At 41.2% G+C, this 18,419-nt stretch overlaps 1 protein-coding gene across 8 annotated transcripts in view; it reads left to right on the top strand.

The window, feature by feature from the left end:
- KLF12 (Kruppel like factor 12) overlaps positions 1-18,419 on the top strand; it is a 362,839-nt gene that overhangs the window by 75,437 nt on the left and 268,983 nt on the right. Inside the window, exon 1 of one of the 8 annotated variants that reach the window (XM_043533906.1) lies at positions 14,017-14,065. The exons of the other annotated variants lie outside the window; for them this stretch is intronic. The gene's annotated coding sequence lies outside the window, so the exon portion shown is untranslated. Of the gene's footprint in view, positions 1-14,016; positions 14,066-18,419 lie in introns of those variants that run through there. 8 annotated transcript variants of the gene reach the window in all.

Genomic DNA, 18,419 nt, shown 5'->3' with positions numbered 1-18,419 from the left:
GCAAATTCTAATCAGTTATAAACGAAACACTAAGAAATATAAATGATAATTGTTCATGCATCTACAAAGCTTAAGAGGAATTACATGTAGAATAATAATTTTAATATCTATAGTATATTAGACCTTATATAGTTAAAATTAGATTGAGAAGAAGGATGGGTCTGTGGTTAGGGAACTTGGGGTTAGTGAGATTGAGGTTCAGGAAAACAGGTTCAATTCCCTGCTCCTCCTGTGTGGTCGTGGGTATCTTATTTTATATATAGTATTTTAAAATATTAGAACTATGTCCCAGCACTAAAATAAGGTACAGTTTTAACATTTTCTAGGTTAAAGGTTGTTATTATTCTTCATAAAAGTGTAATTAATTTCTTACATAAAGTCCTACCCTAGAAAATCATGACTGCCCTTCTGCCATAAAATATGGAGATCATTTTTGGTTGTATAGCCAATCTGCCCTTAGGATATAACTGGGAGAACTCAAGAGGATTTTACCTACACCCAACTCCTGCAATTCACTGCACCTATGCAGAGTCCCTATTGATTTCAGTCAGGCTCCACAGAGACATAGCCGCCCAGGAATTGCAACATCAGGACCATGGTTTCCTCTACGTCCTGTACAGCACCAAACACCTGTCCGAACCTAAACATTTTAAGAAAGAGCCAAGGTAGGGCCCATCAGATCCACAAAGTAATAGGTGGATAATAAAAATGGAATGTGGGTTCACCTCAAAGACCCCCCCCTCCTTGCAGTCACTGCTGCTATTTCATTCATTTCAATGCACAGTGGAATCACCAGATTTTCTTTTTTAAGTTGTTAACCCATATATTCAGAAAGGAACATGTAAATTCTAGTCTCAAAAAAACAAAGCAAAACATCTGATCTTTTAGAATGTAACTGTATGTGAGATTTCATTGTTTAAACATTTTATCCATTCTAGAATATTAAAAAATAAACAAAATGGTAATAAACTTTTAAGAAGGTTAGTAATAAATGATTCACTATTTAAGCCATTTTTCTTAAAATGAAAAGAACAGAATTGTACTGAGTACAAATCAAGTTTCACCCCAGTGGATTTTGAAGTGGCCGCCATCAGGGGATTATTACAATAAATTATTATAATGGTAATACATACAAGTATAACCAAAGGTATGGCAGCTACAGTTTTATATATTAGTTTTCACTGAAAATAATAGCAAAATACAGCTTTGTAGCACATTTAATTAGGATTACATTGTATAAACATGACTGGAGAGAGGAAAATCTCTGTGGTTTTAAATTGAAACCCTCATGTTTTTAGTATACATTTTAGCTAATCCTTCAAGGTAGAGTATTGTTAATGTTTGTTTTTCCTGTATATAAACATCTGCCCTGATTCGGCAAGGTGCCGAGAACCCTGGTCTCATACTGATGTCAGTGGGAGTCTAAGGTGTTTAGAACCTGGCAAGAGGGGACATAGCATCTTGTGAGGCTGGCCCCTATATTATTAAGATCATTCCTGCAATACTTTGACCAACAAAAGATTATGATTGTGGCAGTGAATAGTTTTAATCTTTTCTACATTCTCAATCTGGACAGAACATGCAGAAAAGTAAGTTTACATAGCATAAAGGAACTATTTTACACCACCCAATCCCTGCATTCAGGGAGTATAGAAATGGCATTCCTAATTTACCATCTTTTGACTAGGTAGTTCAAGACATGCTTTATCAACAACTAGGAGGTCACAAACACGATGTCATGGGACCCAACCACACTCATCATTCAGAACCTCCTGTAAAACTTAACCACAACAAGGGAGTTAGGAAGTTATACCCTTATTTTTGAGGTGTCGTATAGGCCCAAACCAGGAAGTCCCAAATTATAATCTTGGTTTTGCCCCCTCTGTGGGATGTGGTTAATCTGTCACCCCTCCCTGCCTCAGTTTCCCATCTTTAATACTTCTGCCTCACAGAGATGTAAAGCTCTGGGAAAGTGTATTAAGTGCTAAGTATTATGTGGATTGAAGGTCTTTCATAGCTTTGTAAGATATTTTTAAATATTATACGATGCAAGACTTATATTTTTGGTTGGTGTGTGAACACATTGGGTTGTCAGAGACCCAGACTGCAATAAGAGCTCTCTGTAAACTTGAAAACTTGTCTCTCTCACTAACAGAAGTTGGTACAATAAAAGATATTACCTCACCCACCTTGCCTCTCTTATATCCTGGGATCAGCATGGCTACAAGAATACAACAAACAGAAAATTAGTGAGCAGATATTGCCAGGATGGACTTCTGCACACTTAAAGGGACTTGGTTTTTTTTTCCAGGTCTTTGAGGTCCCCTTAGGGCCTCATCAAGCTATCATTGAAGCCCAAGTGAATTTTGCCATTAAACTTCAATTAGAGCAGGATCAAGCCTTAATGGTAATTACACCTCTGCTAAAACAGGAAATGATGCATGAGGAGGACTCTGCTAAGTGAAATGAGGATGGGGAGAGCATGATGTGTATTTTTTATTTTTTAATACTTACTCTTTACATTATAGATGTGCACAACCTGGGTGCTCCATTTAATGTTTAGCTACTGTGCCAATGCTATATCCAAGATACACAGTAACACAGTAACAAGATATGCTGTGAACAGATTAATGGTTAAATACAGTCTATATTCTAGCTCCATAATAGGAAAGGTGGTTAGCTTCTTTGTATCTTTTTATCTTCATGCTGCTTCACAGCAAGCAACCCAGTGACTATAGTAGTAGTAAAAAGAAAAGGAGTACTTGTGGCACCTTAGAGACTAACCAGTTTATTTGAGCATGAGCTTTCGTGAGCTACAGCTCACTTCATGGCCCTACTTGATGATCACTTTAGATAAGCTGTTACCAGCAGGAGAGTGGGGTGGGAGGAAGTTTTGTTTCATGATCTCTGTGTGTATATAATGTCTTCTGCAGTTTCCACGATATGCTATGCATCCGATGAAGTGAGCTGTAGCTCACGAAAGCTCATGCTCAAATAAACTGGTTAGTCTCTAAGGTGCCACAAGTACTCCTTTTATTTTTACGAATACAGACTAACACGGCTGTTACTCTGAAACCTATAGTAGTAGTAGTAGTAGTATATATTTACCTGTAGAGGTAACAGTGTAGTAAAAAAAACAAAAAACAAAAATTACTGTGAAACTTCCTTTACTGACTACTAAAGGGACTGAAAGAGAGCTTCTTTTTGGAGGAGTTAACAATGGTATAGCAGATATTCATGCATACATTCAGGAATATTTGGGGGCTCTTTAAAGACAGGAAAGTTATTTAAGAATGTTGGCCTCTTGTGCTGGTTTCAAAGTAACTGCTGTTCATGGGAAGCATGGGCAGTAATTTTAACCCCAATCAAGAGCACAATGTTATCCTCTGCAAATAAGTCTTTCCATGATCAGCTGATTACTGGGATGTATACCTTTTGCAATCCTATTAGTCTTGGGTTTTTCAGAACCCTTTAATTGATAGTGCTAATGCCCGCTTTCATTTTAAAAGGTTTCTAGCCTTTGTTATGAAGGTAGCCTCTAAACTATAGGCCAAGTGCTAGGGTTTAAACTTTGTCACAATGAGTTTTTTTTAGAGCCACTGGCTACTCAGTCCCCACTACTTCTGAACATCAGCATTTTGAGCCATGAACCAAAGGATATGGGTCAACTCTAATGTTTGGAAGGGACCTCCAATTAATCTGTGGATTTTGAAAATCACCAGTGCATTGAAATTTTTTTTTCCTCCTCAAGAAGAGGCAGTTCAATAGGTCAAACAGCTCAGCTGTAGGCTCTGGTACTGGGCTGCACAGGAGGAGAACGTGGCCTCTCCCAAAGCCTCCTGGGGAAGAGAAAGAAGGGCCCAGCCAACCTTGGCATCAACAGTTGCCTTGAAAGGACAAGGAAGAACAACAAGGGCAGTCATCATAATGGGAAAGAGATGACGACAAAAAGGAAGGAATAGCAGGGAAGGGAGAGATAGCAAGAGTGAAGTGATGAAGAAATGGCGAGTCTATGGAGAGGAAATGTTCAGAGAGAACAGAAAAGGGGAGCAAAGGGAAAGAGAAACAACATGAGAGAGCTAAGAGAGGTGGAGAGGAGAGAATAATAATGATGCACTTTTCTATAGTACCTTACAAACGAGTATTTTAAATCATTCTAATTAATGAAATAACTTTCACAACGTATTTGCGAGATAAGGCAGTAGTGTATCTGGTTTGTAGAAACAGCAGCACAGAGAGGTTAAGTGAGCTGCTCAATGTCACACAGAAAGTCTGTTAGACTCAGGAACAGATCTTCTGACTCTCATTATTTAAAATCACATGACCATACTTCCCCCAGGGCACACAGGAAAGAGACAACAATGGGAGGAAAGAAAAGTAAAGACACAAAAAGTGAAAGAACAACAAACAGAAAACAGCAGACAAATATGAAAGATATTGGAATGGAGATGGACAGAATGAGTCAGAGATGGAAGGAGAGGAAAAATGTATAAAGAAACAAGAGAACCGGGGGTGCGGTGGGGGGGGGGCAGTGGAAGAGACATCCTTCAAGCCAGTCAGCGGTAATTCTTGTGGTTTCTTTATTTTAACAATATATTTATCCGGGCAGATTTCCTATATCTGTTTAGATTGGGGAAAAGATGACATGACTATTTTGCATGACTACGTTATATTAATATCACGGGCTAGTCTGAATTCTACAGATAAAATGTTGTAGATAAAGAGACCAAAAACCAAAATCTACACTTTGCTAGAATGCTCACAAAAGCATCCATCAGATAGGGGCCTAAAAGGACCCACACTTCCGCATTATTTGAAGAACTGTTCCCTGAAATGTGTTTTTTTTTTTTTTTTTTCTTCAAATGTTATCAGCTACAGTGCACAGAGCATAAGCAAAAATAGCGAGGAGTCCTTGTGGCACCTTAGAGACTAACAAATTTATTTGGGCATAAGCTTTTGTGGGTGTCAAGGTTCCTTCCCCATTCTGAACTCTAGGGTACAGATGTGGGGACCTGCACGAAGGACCCCCTAAGTTTATTCTTACCAACTTAGGTTAAAAACTTCCCCAAGGTACAAACTCTGCCTTGTCCTTGAACCCTATGCTGCCACCACCAAGCGTGTTAAACAAAGAACAGGGAAAGAGCCCACTTGGAGATGTCTTCCCCCAAAATATCCCCCCAAGCCCTACACCCCCTTTCCTGGGGAAGGCTTGTAAAAATCCTCACCAATTTGTACAGGTGAACAGAGACCCAAACCCTTGGATCTTAAGAACAATGAAAAAGCAATCAGGTTCTTAAAAGAAGAATTTTAATTAAAGAAAAGGTAAAAGAATCACCTCTGTAAAATCAGGATGGTAACTACCTTACAGGGTAATCAGATTCAAAACATAGAGAATCCCTCTGGGCAAAACCTTAAGTTACAAAAAGACACAAAAACAGGAATATACATTCTATTCAGCACAGCTTTTTACCAGCCATTAAACAAAAGGAAATCTAACGTATTTCTAGCTAGATTACTTACTAACAGAAGTTCTGAGACTGCATTCCTGATCTGTTCCCAGCAAAAGCATCACACAGATAGACGGACCCTTTGTTCCCCTCCCCTCCAGCTTTGAAAGTATCTTGTCTCCTCATTGGTCATTTTGGTCAGGTGCCAGCGAGGTTATCTTAGCTTCTTAACCCTTTACAGGTGAAAGGGTTTTGCCTCTGGCCAGGAGGGATTTTATAGCATTGTATACAGAAAGGTGGTTACCTTACCCTTTATTTTTATGACAGACCAGGTCAGTCTCAAGGTACTGTCACCTCTTCCCTGACATACGTCTAAATAATTTTAAAATCTGGTACATTAAATTAAATGCATATTTTTCTCCTTCGGATAACCTACACTAGCTCTTAGATTTCTTTAAAGTGATACAACCTAGGATTACATAAAGTATGCTATACAGCAGGGGTGGGCAAACTTTTTGGCCCGAGGGCCATATCTGGGTGGGGAAATTGCATGCAGGGCCATGAATGTAGGGCTGGGGCAGGGGGTTGAGGTTCAGGAGGGAGTGTGGGTTGTGGGAGGGAGTGCGGTGTGCAGGAAGGGGCTCAGGGCAAGGGGTTGGGGCAGAGGAGGGGTGTAGAGTGTACGAGGGGGCTCAGGGAAGGGGGTTGGGGTTCAGGAGGGGGTGCACGGTGCAGGAGGGGTGCAACAGGGGGCTCAAGGAAGGGGGTAGGGTGTGGGGTGTGGCAGGGGGCTCAGGGCAGGGAGTTGCAGTGTGGGTTGCAGGAGGGGTTCAGGGTGCAGGCTCCGGCCCGGTGCCACTTACCTGGAGTGGCTCTGGGGTGGCAGCGGCATGCACTGGGGCCAGGGCAGGCTTCCTGCCTGCCCTGGCCCCAGCGCCGCTCCTTTCTGGGAAGCAGCTGGCACCAAATCCCTGCCTGTTGGTACCTCCCCCGAAGCTCCCATTCGCTGGGAGCAGGGAACCACGGCCAATGGGAGCTTCGGGGGAGGTACCAACAGGCAAGAGCAGCGTGCGGAGCCCTCTGCTCCCCCCCACCCCCCAGGGGCCACAGGGACGTGGTGCCGGCCACCTCCCGGAGCAGCGCAGGGCTGGCGATCCCGTGGGCCAGATCTGGTGTGAGTTCAGTGATTTCTTGCCCTGCTATAGAGTTCAGTGATTTCTTGCATGAGAAATTAGGTAAACTATGAACTTATTGGTGCGGTGGCTGAGTGGTTTGGCTGCTATCCTAGAAATCGTGGATTTGAGTTTTGCTTGATCTCACACAGAAAGGCTGCTTCTAGTCCACCCCGTGCCAATAGGTATCTGATCCATTAGGTTAGAGGAGTCAAAGGCAGTTGGACATGGTGCTAGCCACATCACTCCCTTGTGCACCATTGGTTATGGAAACCAACATGCCTTAACCCGATAAGCCAAAAGCAGCTCAGGGTGGACTTTGACTTTTCAAGCTATAGGCATCACTGGAATTAATACCCGGGCATTTCCATTCCTGGGCAGCAAAGAACGTATGGTTGGGACAGTGTGAATTACAGTACATGTGTATACATTTCTCATATCCATTTTCCTGTGTCACCTTACTTCCTCCCTGTCTCTGCAGTCCCCTAGTCCCCTCTGGTCTTTCAAAAAAACATATTAGTATTTGGGACAAAGATTTGATAGCTGTTTTTAGAAGTGCTTTTTCCTTGTAGGTCCAGGACTTCTGATATAGTAGCTACATGGGCGCAAACTTCTGAAAATGTGTTCAGGAATATTTTGTTTTCAAACTTTAAATTACTGTGGTACAATAATTTAAAAACTCGGAAGTATTTTAGAGGATAGATTTATTCAGATTAGCAGCTGCCAGTTAAGGTAGATTTTAATTCCTGTGATCTTCTGTGACCCTAAGAACTCCCATCATATCCAGCTAGCTAAAAAATTCTAACATTTAAATGATCAATTTCTTCTATTTAAAGTAACTAGTAGGTCTTTTTATGTGTTAGTGTAATTGTGTTATTGTAACTCTGTGGGTATAATTTTCCTTCAGTAATCAAACCCTGAGAGATTAAAGGTATTTAACACCACCTGTGCCTTGTAATAACACCTTGCGTCTTGTAGTTACCTTAAGGAGCTCTCTGTTTTCTATTGTGTCCTACTGCTTTGGTTTTTATTATAATGGTGAGAACATTGTTTGTGTTCACAAATATTCTTTGATAACACATACCCTGTTCCGTGTTACAGATTTACTCTTTTTCTTGACCTGCTGTGACACATGATATATTGGCTGACCTAAAAAAAAAAAAAAAAAAAGTAAACCATGTGCTGACTTCTCAAAAAGAAAAGGAGTACTTGTGGCACCTTAGAGACTAACCAGTTTATTTGAGCATAAGCTTTCGTGAGCTACAGCTCACTTCATCGGATGCTCAAATAAATTTGTTAGTCTCTAAGGTGCCACAAGTACTCCTTTTCTTTTTGCGAATACAGACTAACACGGCTGCTACTCTGAAACCTGTACTGACTTCTGTATTTCACCAGGGATCGCAACCAATTAGATCACCAACTGCAAGGACCTTTGTAATGACCTAGATGTGCCAGCATTATAGAGTTCAACAGTATCCAGAAACTTCATCTGACTGGGATTAGCAATAGAGTTTCCTCTTGTCAGAAAATAGATTTAGCTAGGGGACATGGCATATCTGCATAAAGGAACTTCCTTTTGACACTTTTAGGAGACTGGTTTAGCCTTACTTGTGTATCGGGAAGCTTGTTTTGAATCAGGTTTCTCTGCAGGCTCTGTGACAGTAAAAAAAAAAAAAAAAAGTCTTTTTTTTTTTTTAGTTTTTCTCTTGCTCCTGGCTATCAATGTTTATTATACAATAATAATACACCACTCCTCTGTACCACTTTTTGATCTTTAAAGTGTTTTACAAACATCTACAGTAATAAACTCTCAAAGCACCTTGGAAGATGAAGAAGTTATCATGAACTCTGAAACTTTGCTTATTGAAAAAGGAGGGGATTCCCTCTCCCCACTTTAAAACTTTGTCTAACTTAGATTGCTCTCGAAACATCTCAGGTAAATATCAGTATTTCAGGCAATTTTTTTCCCTGCTGTACACGTAGTAGAGAATTTTGTTTACTTGGTGTCAGCATTTGAGGTAATTGGGAGAAATGCTTGGTCTTGAAACGAAAGTTGCAAAAGGATAAGTCACAGTGGTGCAAGTCCTGTTTTGCACTGGTGCAGTGTGTCTACATTAGGGGTTTGCATTAGCTAACTACATAGATATATTGCATCAGTAATTCCCTGTTCTAAAGAAGCCTTTAGATGCAAGACGTGGATCAAAGATATGGGAGCAGACGAACTGCAATCTAATGTTAACTATGTTGTGATAGAACATGATTAAGGCCTGGACTGGGCATATATCTCTTGGGAGATGAGATAGGGTAGGAGTGTTTCATCATTCCGTGCATCCAGCCTCATAAAAGTCCTGTACGGTGTATCTCATCAGTGATCCCTCAAGGTCGAGGATGGTCTCTTTCACAGGTTTTATTTTTCATGGGTCCCTTGGTGACTGAGGAGTTCGATTCTTGAGCCACAGGCTTGCTGGCAGACGTTGCAGGTGGTGTTGGAAGACGGGGTTGGGCCATGATTGCTGCGTGACAGTTGTCTTTCCTTTCTTTTCTGGTGTTTTTCTGTGATCAGGGCAAGACAATTTTCCTCAAAGGTGGACCTTCCATGTTACATATTTACACGCTAAATGAAGGTGTAATTGTAACATGGATATACCTGTTATAAACATATATATGTTATATACCTGATATAAACTAGCTAGCATGGGTAACAGTTGTTGTGAAGATATGGTGGCACAGGCTTCAGCGCTTGCCGGTCATCCTGGGCATGTACTTAGATTGCTAGTCTGTGCTAAAGCCTATGCTGCCGAATCTTCACTAGTATTGTTATCTGCCTTAGCCAGATTAATGCTACCATGGGGGTGCCTACCATAGTGTAACCTACACACCTTCTGGGTGTGGTTTCTGTCCCATCTAGTGGCACCGAGACCACTTAGAGTTAAATGAGTCTGCTCTACAGTCTTAGCTAACAAGCAGATGGCTTTTACTTCATTGCGTAGAGGCCCATGCACTAAGCTCCAGAGGTACCAGGTTGGATCCTGCCCACCGACGACTGGGGTCTGTCGGCGTTACAATAGCATCTTTCCTGTACAGACTTTTGCTATGTGTATGGAGGCGTTGTCTATGGTGTCCTTCCCCTCCATGAGTAGCAAAACTATGCTTATACTGCTTACAGCAGCATTAACTTGGGCTTCATGCCTGCTACTGCCATAGAGTTTTTTTCTGCAAAGGTGTGGAGTTATGGGAAGCAGCATCCAGAGCAGGAATATGGAGGTAAAGGCTTGCCATGGAACTAAATGAGCGATTTCTAGCGCTGTATTCTGCAAAGCTGAAGCTGCAGTTTTCTAATCCCTCCACATTGAGAAGATCTGTAGCAGAGGTTCTCAAAGCTGGTCCGCCGCTTGTTCAGGGAAAGCCCCTGGCGCACTGGACCGGTTTGTTTACCTGCTGCATCCGCGGGTTCGGCCGATCACGGCTCCCACTGGCCACGGTTCGCCGCTCCAGGCCAATGGGGGATGCGAGAAGCGGTGCGGGCCGAGGGACATGCTGGCTGCCCTTCCCGCAGCCCCCATTGGCTTGGAGCGGCAAACCGCGGCCAGTGGGAGCTGCGATCGGCCGAACTCACGGACGCGGCAGGTAAACAAACCGGTCCAGCGTGCCAGGGCATTTCCCTGAACAAGCGGCAGACTGGCTTTGAGAACCACTGATCTATAGGAAACTGAGATCAAGTGCATGGAATTTTGTATGGCCCCATGCCTCTCCTGTAAGCATTTTAGTGGGGGGTAGTACGTGGCAGTGGTCCATTTTGTTCTTTAGACTTCTTGGGGAAGAGAAGGGTTTATTCCTTATTGTCTTTTCAGTCTTTTGTGTTCAGAATTAATTCCAAATCTGTTGTTTTTGCCTGTGAGTGTTAAGTTGAATGTGAAACAGTACACTGGCGTGCCCATGCCCATACATCTATACCGGTTCTGTTCGGCTTTGTTGCCAAGACTAAAAATGTAGTTCTTTCAAGAACATTGAGTAGCAAGTATATGAAAAAGCACAGAAGAACTATTTCTAATACTCTAGTTGTCATGATTTGTGTGCCAGTCAGTAGGATTCATCATATTTAAACCTCTGTGTTTCTGATGTATTTTGGAAATGTTTATTTTATTTATTGGCATTTTTAGTAGTGCCAAGTATGAAAGTGTCTATGAATGTCACTTGTGCACTTCACTAAAAATACACCACTTTGGCCAGTGATTCTGATCACATAAGATGATATTTTTAAGCTCATTCACTGAAGCGTTTCTTTTTCTTCTTCTTCCAAACTACAGTAACAGCAACAAAAAATAAAAATCTGAAGTAGCCTCTTGGGATGTTTGTTTGAGAAGCATGTTTTGTGTTTACTAAATACTGCACAGTAAAATTGTAATCGGTTAATCTATGGGACTCCTAGTAAATTTGGTCCTTGCAAACCTGATGAATAGCTACCTTCTCAGTGTGAAACTGCACTTTTTTTTTTTCCTAATCCTCCCCAATGTGTCAAACTGTTTAAAGTATTGGCTTTGGTCCAAGAAATTTTCCACACAAGAGGATGCCTTCTCATATTTGATACCCTAAAGATTAAGGAACTGTCAGGATTTTCTGACTGCTTGTATTTTAACATGCTGCTGTGACCACTGAGACATGAAAGCAGACAATGAATCCCTGGACTGAACTTGCATTATTGTCACGTGATCAGTCGACAAGAGAAGTGAGACAAAAAAGTAACTTCCACTCTACAGTAGTTTGTTGATTGGAAAATACAGCGAAAAGTCATTATTATCTGGCCACAATCCCTAAGTGGTCTAAAAATAGAAATGATTCATCCAGTCAAAATTACCATCAAATGTAAAACCAAACCCATGAAAGAAAAAGTGTGGGTGTGGGGGCGGATGCAAGGGGGGAACCAAACCCCACAATTAAGGTTTCAATTCACTACCAACACACAACAGGCCACAGTAAGCTGATAATAAGGGGATGCTTAATATAGCCTTAGTGGTGGAAGGTTAAACTTTAACCCTTTGATTGAATATTTTTAGTGGGTCCATTGTTAGCATTGTTGGTTCATTTATTTATATATTGACATTTCTCTAGGGCTAATCATTCAAAGATCTGTGAACATTCATGCTGGGAAAATCTGACTCCTGGTGTCAAATGAAACATTTTTGTCAGTGTTTCTTACAATCTCAGGATTGTAGCGATTATGCTTTTGCATTGTTTCTTAAAGTAAATAAATAGTAGAAATGATTAAGACTGATTGACTGTTAAACTTGGTTTGAAAGCAAAGCAAAACAATTAGTTTCAATTTTTTTAAAAAAATTGGAAAACCTTATTCTTAATTCTTCTCTCCCCAACATCTTAAAATGAGTTAAATTGGTTTCTTTAAATGTTTTCTGTGTTTTCAATCAAGTCCATTTTCTTGTAAAATATAAACAAATTACAACTTGTAGCAAATTTTAAGACGGAGTTACAATTTATTAAATATAATGATTTAATAATGGAAATTCCAATAGAACTTCTACTGTGGTAACTCTTCGGTATTCAGCTGTATAGGGGTCTCTATTAATAGATTGACAGTTGCCAGTGCGAATTTTAGAATGCCTTAATGTTGCAACATACATCTGGCCATAACACAATTTTACCAGTGATAGTTTTTTATTTGGATACAATCTCCCCTTCCACATTAATGAAATATTAACTTTCAGTGTGGCGCATACTATGTAGAGAATTTTTTTTTGATTGATGCTATGTATCAGGCAAGCTTTCTTTACCTCATATCCACCAAATACTTAGATGGTCTGTTTTACTATAAAGTGAAATTTTGGGCCTTCATTGCTATCAACCTCCTTACTGAGTCTTTATTAATATATTTTGAAAGAAGAATGTCTCATGAGTCAAGTTGTTCAGTGAGATTTTGGGATGACTATGAGCAGCAGCAGTTATACCAAAACCATCCTTCACAAATTATACCATCATTTTACAAACTAGTTTAAAGTAATCTAATCAATTTTATTTTTGAGAATCCCTATACAGTAGACATTCTTAACATAATATGAGTTTTGTGTGGTCCATGTGCTCTCTGGAGGTCAGATTGAACACTATTTTACTATCTTGGGCATACCATAGATCTACTTGCACTAAAGAAACTCACCCTTGTCCTTTGCAACATGACTCATGCAGTCTAGCTACTTCCTCAAAATTTTACAAACCATTCCACACCGGATCTCTCTGCAAATGTGTCTCCCACCTACCCTAGCTTACTTTCGCTACGATATACTTTTTTTTGTGTGTGTGCATGTTTTATGTATGAAAACAATGTCAAAGAAGAAAAAATAGTGTTACCATCAAATAAGGCCTGGTCTATGATTGCTATTACGTACAGTGGATTTTCTGTAAGCAAAAAGTGCTTTCAGTGTTTTATGACAAATAATGTGTAGATTAAAAAAAAGCATCAGGAATTTGGAACACTAGGGCTTTAGGGGCAGTTTTTGTCTCTGTTACATAGGTGAAAGTTATTCTTGATTTACTCCGGTTTAATTGAGAGCAAAATTTGGCTCGTGATGAGTTGGTTATAATTCTCCCTCTTAGTTCAAACATTTGAAAATGCAGGGTGCCATGTGTAGAATTCAGATGGAACATTCTACCACAGAAGTAAAGGCGGTCTTCTGTTCTCATGAAATAAAATTTTAATCAGTGTCAGTAGTCCAGCTACTACTAGTAGTACAGAAGAAATAGGGTAATGTGGCCATTAATTCTGAATACTGTGTGTAAGTTAGATACTATGGTGTAGGGCACAATAGAATTGTATATAATATAAAAATCTAAGTTCTCTGTTATTCAAGAAGGGTCTACATGACCGAATTACAGAAGTTACAGATGAAAAGACATTTTAAACGATCAGTTATCCAGGATTGTTTCATACAGGTCAGTGTATTTTACAGTCTAGTTTAACAACCCAGGCAATGTGACTTCCAACCCAGCATTATTTTCAATGTTAATTTTTTTAGGTAAACAAATAAGGTCCCCGCTGTGTAACTTTATGCACTATGAGTAGTCCTATTGACTCTGAAAGGACTACTCACTGTGTGTAAAGTTTTAAGCACATGCAGCATTGTCAACTCTTGCATTTTTATTGCAATATTTGATCTTTTCTTTAACTTGACTGCAGGTGCTGGGCTTTATATGAATCATACTTTTTTTTAAAAGAACTTAAAAAAAAGTTTCTAGCCCTCATTGTTGTAGAGTAAAGCTTGAACATGTGAACCTTAGAGGCTAAAAAACCAGAAGGCAAATAACAATAATCCAAAATGTTTTTTTTTTTAATTTCATGTTTATGTAAGCCACTTTCATGACTTTTCTGAGGCCTGACTTATGATTTTTTAGGTCACTTGGGGTTGGCAGTATTACACATGTACAATGCTGGGCTGGGGCGTAAGTATGAATCATTCAATTATGTACTAACTCCATCTAGTTTAATTGGTAACTATTATATACTTATTAGCTGATCATGTATTGCTGTAATTTACTAGGTAATTCCAGTTAGTACTGTAATGTAATTAATATGAAGCTATGGTTCATAGGAGATCAGATATATTTTTACACTTATTTAGTAATTACAGGGTATTTACCATATAATTAAATGGACAATTGTTAAAATATACTTAAAGACTACTGGTTCTTAGATGGCATTTGCTCCCTGAGTCTTAAGCTGTTAGCCGGATACCGTCTGAAAATATGAGACTACTTGTGTTGATGTAGGAATACAAGTAAGCTCTCTCCTGTTCCACTTTAAAACTCAGCTAGTTTAAACAGAATAATATCATTTCATTAATTTGATGAGGGCAGTGTGAAGGAGCACTGCCTAATGGGAGCGTGGGAGTGGGCACAACACCTTCTGGTGCTTTGGGGAAAACAACGGGAGCATGGCCACCGAGACACAATCAAGAGGGGGCAGAGTCTGCACCCCTATGCTGCTGTGTGATGCAGTGAGGGGAGGCATGATGGTTTTCACCTCATTGATCTCTTCTTTCCCACTTTGAAGAGGCTAAGAGCTCCAGACAACTTTTACAGTCCCACTCTGCACTCTGCAGGGTGCTGGGTTCAGTTTTTGTCCCAAATCACCCAAACAATGACTTTCACTTAGGAATGTTTATGAGGATGACTGAAATGCGTCTCACTATTGGTATGTCTCGATCCAAAACACCCAGATTCTTGCAACTCTTATATATTAGAACAATGGGAAAAGCATTAATCTGACTGTGATTATACTGAACTTTTGCTTTCCTACCAATTCAATTTTAAAGAGAGGATGAATTCCACTTTTTGCTAATAATTAGCGTTAGAACTTTGTTTAAAAAATTATCCAGTTTTACCTGCTATATCTTTGTTAATTCTAGTTCTTTATTAGTACATTATTTTCATCAGTGTGAGTAGAAGTATAAACAAATAAAAGTATTCCTGCCCTGAAGAGATTAATCTCAAGGCATCTCCAAAAAGTACTGCAGTGTAGAACAATGGCACAAAAGTGTGTAAGCCCAGCTCTGAGGTGTGGTTTAAGCTTCTCTCTGTTGCCAGCAGCTTGGAGCAGCTTCTTCCTTCTGACCAGGCTTCTGGTTCATTCTGGTAGTAGCTTCCAGCTTGTTTCGTCTCTGCCCTGGACTCATGGTGTCTGGGAAATGGAGTCTTGAGCCTTTGTAGCCATTGCTGCTGTAATACAGGGACAAGTCCCCTAGAGGCGTAGAGTAACGTGTCAGGAACAACCAACTCCAGACAGGGAGTTACAAATGGGTAAGGCTGAGGAAGGGAGGAAGTCCAACCAGGACCATCTCGTAACGTGTAATGTAGCTGTATGGGGCTCTGCATTTTTTTAAGTGTGGGGGGCAACTTTGTCATTCGCTCCTAGTCTGCTGCCTCATCAAGATCCTTTCTCCTGCCCCAAACTGTTTAATTTGGAAAGATATATTGTATTTAGGCATCCAATGACAAGGGCTTTCCTCCCTCCCTTCACCTCTGCTGACAAATGCCTTGACCCCATTCCCTTCCAAGAAGCTGGTCCTCCTCTCACAAATGTACTGTACTGTTCATTGAAATCCTCTTATGTAGCATTCTAGAGCTGGACTCGAATCCACTAGTGAAAGTGTTTGGGATTTATTATGCCTGTGACAGGGCACACTGACCTCTTGTGAGTGCCTCCTGTTGGGTGGGTGCGATCCTGCACTCTTCCCTTTCTCTGCTCCTGTTGGCTCTTGTCCTCATCAGGCGGGTCTGCAGTGCATCAGCCCTCTGGCTAAGTCACACACTGTCAAACTGCATGAAAGAAGTTACCCTTCTAGGGTAACAAAAGTCCAACAGGGCCTATCCCTTTGCCCTTGTTGGTATCTGCTGCCCTGTTTCTGAGCTCAGTTTCGGCCCCTTCTGGGTAAGCTTTAAGTCTGTCTGTGCCCTGTTTTAGAGCCCAGGACTTTCTCCCTGGAGGCTTTGTTCTCAGTAGCTCTCTGGTGTCCCTTTTAAGTCCTGCCCTTCATTTGGGCTTCTCAACCAGCCTTATCCTCTTGTCAGGACTCAGGCCACTTCCCCAGTGGCCAGTGGGGGGACCGGGACCCACCCACTACTTCAGATCTTAACCTAGGGACCCTATAAACAGCAGCCCTGAACTGCTTTCTTTTAATATTTGCTGCCGCCTCCTCTCGGCTGCTTCCCACTCAGTCCCATCTCCATCTTGGGTTGTCTGTCTGAGTAGGGTCTCTCCCAGGCCTCCTTGCCTAGGGAGTTTCTCTGTCTTCCAGTCCTTTTTCCAGTTTCTGTCCTTATTAACTTGTGGCAACAGCATGAGCACATGAAAGCTGAGGACTGCACACTTGTCTGCTGCATTTGAGCAGAGCTGCTGTCCAGAAGGCTGCAAATGTGAATAATTCATCTGCAGTTTTGAGTACTGTGATGGGCACCAGATAAAAGGGCTGCTTTTAAATGTTTGTTCACACAATAAAATGGTACCTGCTGACTGTGTATGTTGTGCCTAGTCCTTCTCCCACTGGGGCCAGTGGGAACAGCAAGCTCTCAGCATGTATGAAATTGGGACACTTTTATTGATGCTCCTGAATAGGGAATAAGATATCTAATGTCAGTCACCCAAGTTTGAAAACTTGGGCCTTCACTTCTCTGTGCTCCAGTTTCTGTAATATGAATGTAATACTTGTATACAGTATATCCCAAAAGGTATGTGATGCTTAATGTACATAAAGCCCTTTGGTATCATCAGATGAAAAGCACTAAAAAAAATAGTAATTTAAAATTCTCAGAGAGTCACCAAGGAACTGCATTAAGGTAACTTACAATAGAGAAATGGAACCATTTCAGTATATAAAATCCCAAATTATCATTTTTCCAGATCTTCAGCTTGTGGTTTTTATCTTTATTGGAAAATTTTAAGACTCATCTGCTCAATAACAATGTCTTTCTAATTTTTTTTGGACTTTAAAAAACAACACTGACTTTCAGAACTCACCCTTGTTTCTTAAAATCACACTTGTAACTCTAAATCATAGAATCCATAGAATATCAGGGTTGGAAGGGACCTCAGGAGGTCATCTAGTCCAACCCCCTGCTCAAAGCAGGACCAATCCCCAATCAAATCATCCCAGCCAAGGCTTTGTCAAGCCTGACCTTAAAAACTTCTAAGGAAGGAGATTCCACCACCTCCCTAGGTAACGCATTCCAGTGTTTCACCACCCTCCTAGTGAAAAAGTTTTTCCTAATATCCAACCTAAACCTCCCCCACTGCAACTTGAGACCATTACTCCTTGTCCTGTCCTCTTCTACCACTGAGAATAGTCTAGAACCATCCTCTCTGGAACCATCTCTCAGGTAGTTGAAAGCAGCTATCAAATCCCCCTTCATTCTTCTCTTCCGCAGACTAAACAATCCCAGTTCCCTCAGTCTCTCCTCATAACTCATGTGTTCCAGACCCCTAATCATTTTTGTTGCCCTTCGCTGGACTCTCTCCAATTTATCCACATCCTTCTTGTAGTGTGGGGCCCAAAACTGGACACAGTACTCCAGATGAGGCCTCACCAATGTCGAATAGAGGGGAACGATCACGTCCCTCGATCTGCTCGCTATGCCCCTACTTATACATCCCAAAATGCCATTGGCCTTCTTGGCAACAAGGGCACACTGCTGACTCATATCCAGCTTCTCGTCCACTGTCACCCCTAGGTCCTTCTCTGCAGAACTGCTGCCTAGCCATTCGGTCCCTAGTCTGTAGCTGTGCATTGGGTTCTTCCGTCCTAAGTGCAGGACCCTGCACTTATCCTTATTGAACCTCATCAGGTTTCTTTTGGCCCAATCCTCCAATTTGTCTAGGTCCCTCTGTATCCTATCCCTGCCCTCCAGCGTATCTACCACTCCTCCCAGTTTAGTATCATCCGCAAATTTGCTGAGAGTGCAATCCACACCATCCTCCAGATCATTTATGAAGATATTGAACAAAACCGGCCCCAGGACCGACCCCTGGGGCACTCCACTTGACACCGGCTGCCAACTAGACATGGAGCCATTGATCACTACCCGTTGAGCCCGACAATCTAGCCAACTTTCTACCCACCTTATAGTGCATTCATCCAGCCCATACTTCTTTAACTTGCTGAGAAGAATACTGTGGGAGACCGTGTCAAAAGCTTTGCTAAAGTCAAGAAACAATACATCCACTGCTTTCCCTTCATCCACAGAATCAGTAATCTCATCATAGAAGGCGATTAGATTAGTCAGGCATGACCTTCCCTTGGTG

Source organism: Chelonia mydas, chromosome 1 (assembly GCF_015237465.2).
Source record: "Chelonia mydas isolate rCheMyd1 chromosome 1, rCheMyd1.pri.v2, whole genome shotgun sequence".
Taxonomy (NCBI): domain Eukaryota; kingdom Metazoa; phylum Chordata; order Testudines; family Cheloniidae; genus Chelonia; species Chelonia mydas.
This window is presented reverse-complemented; position numbering and strand designations above follow the sequence as displayed.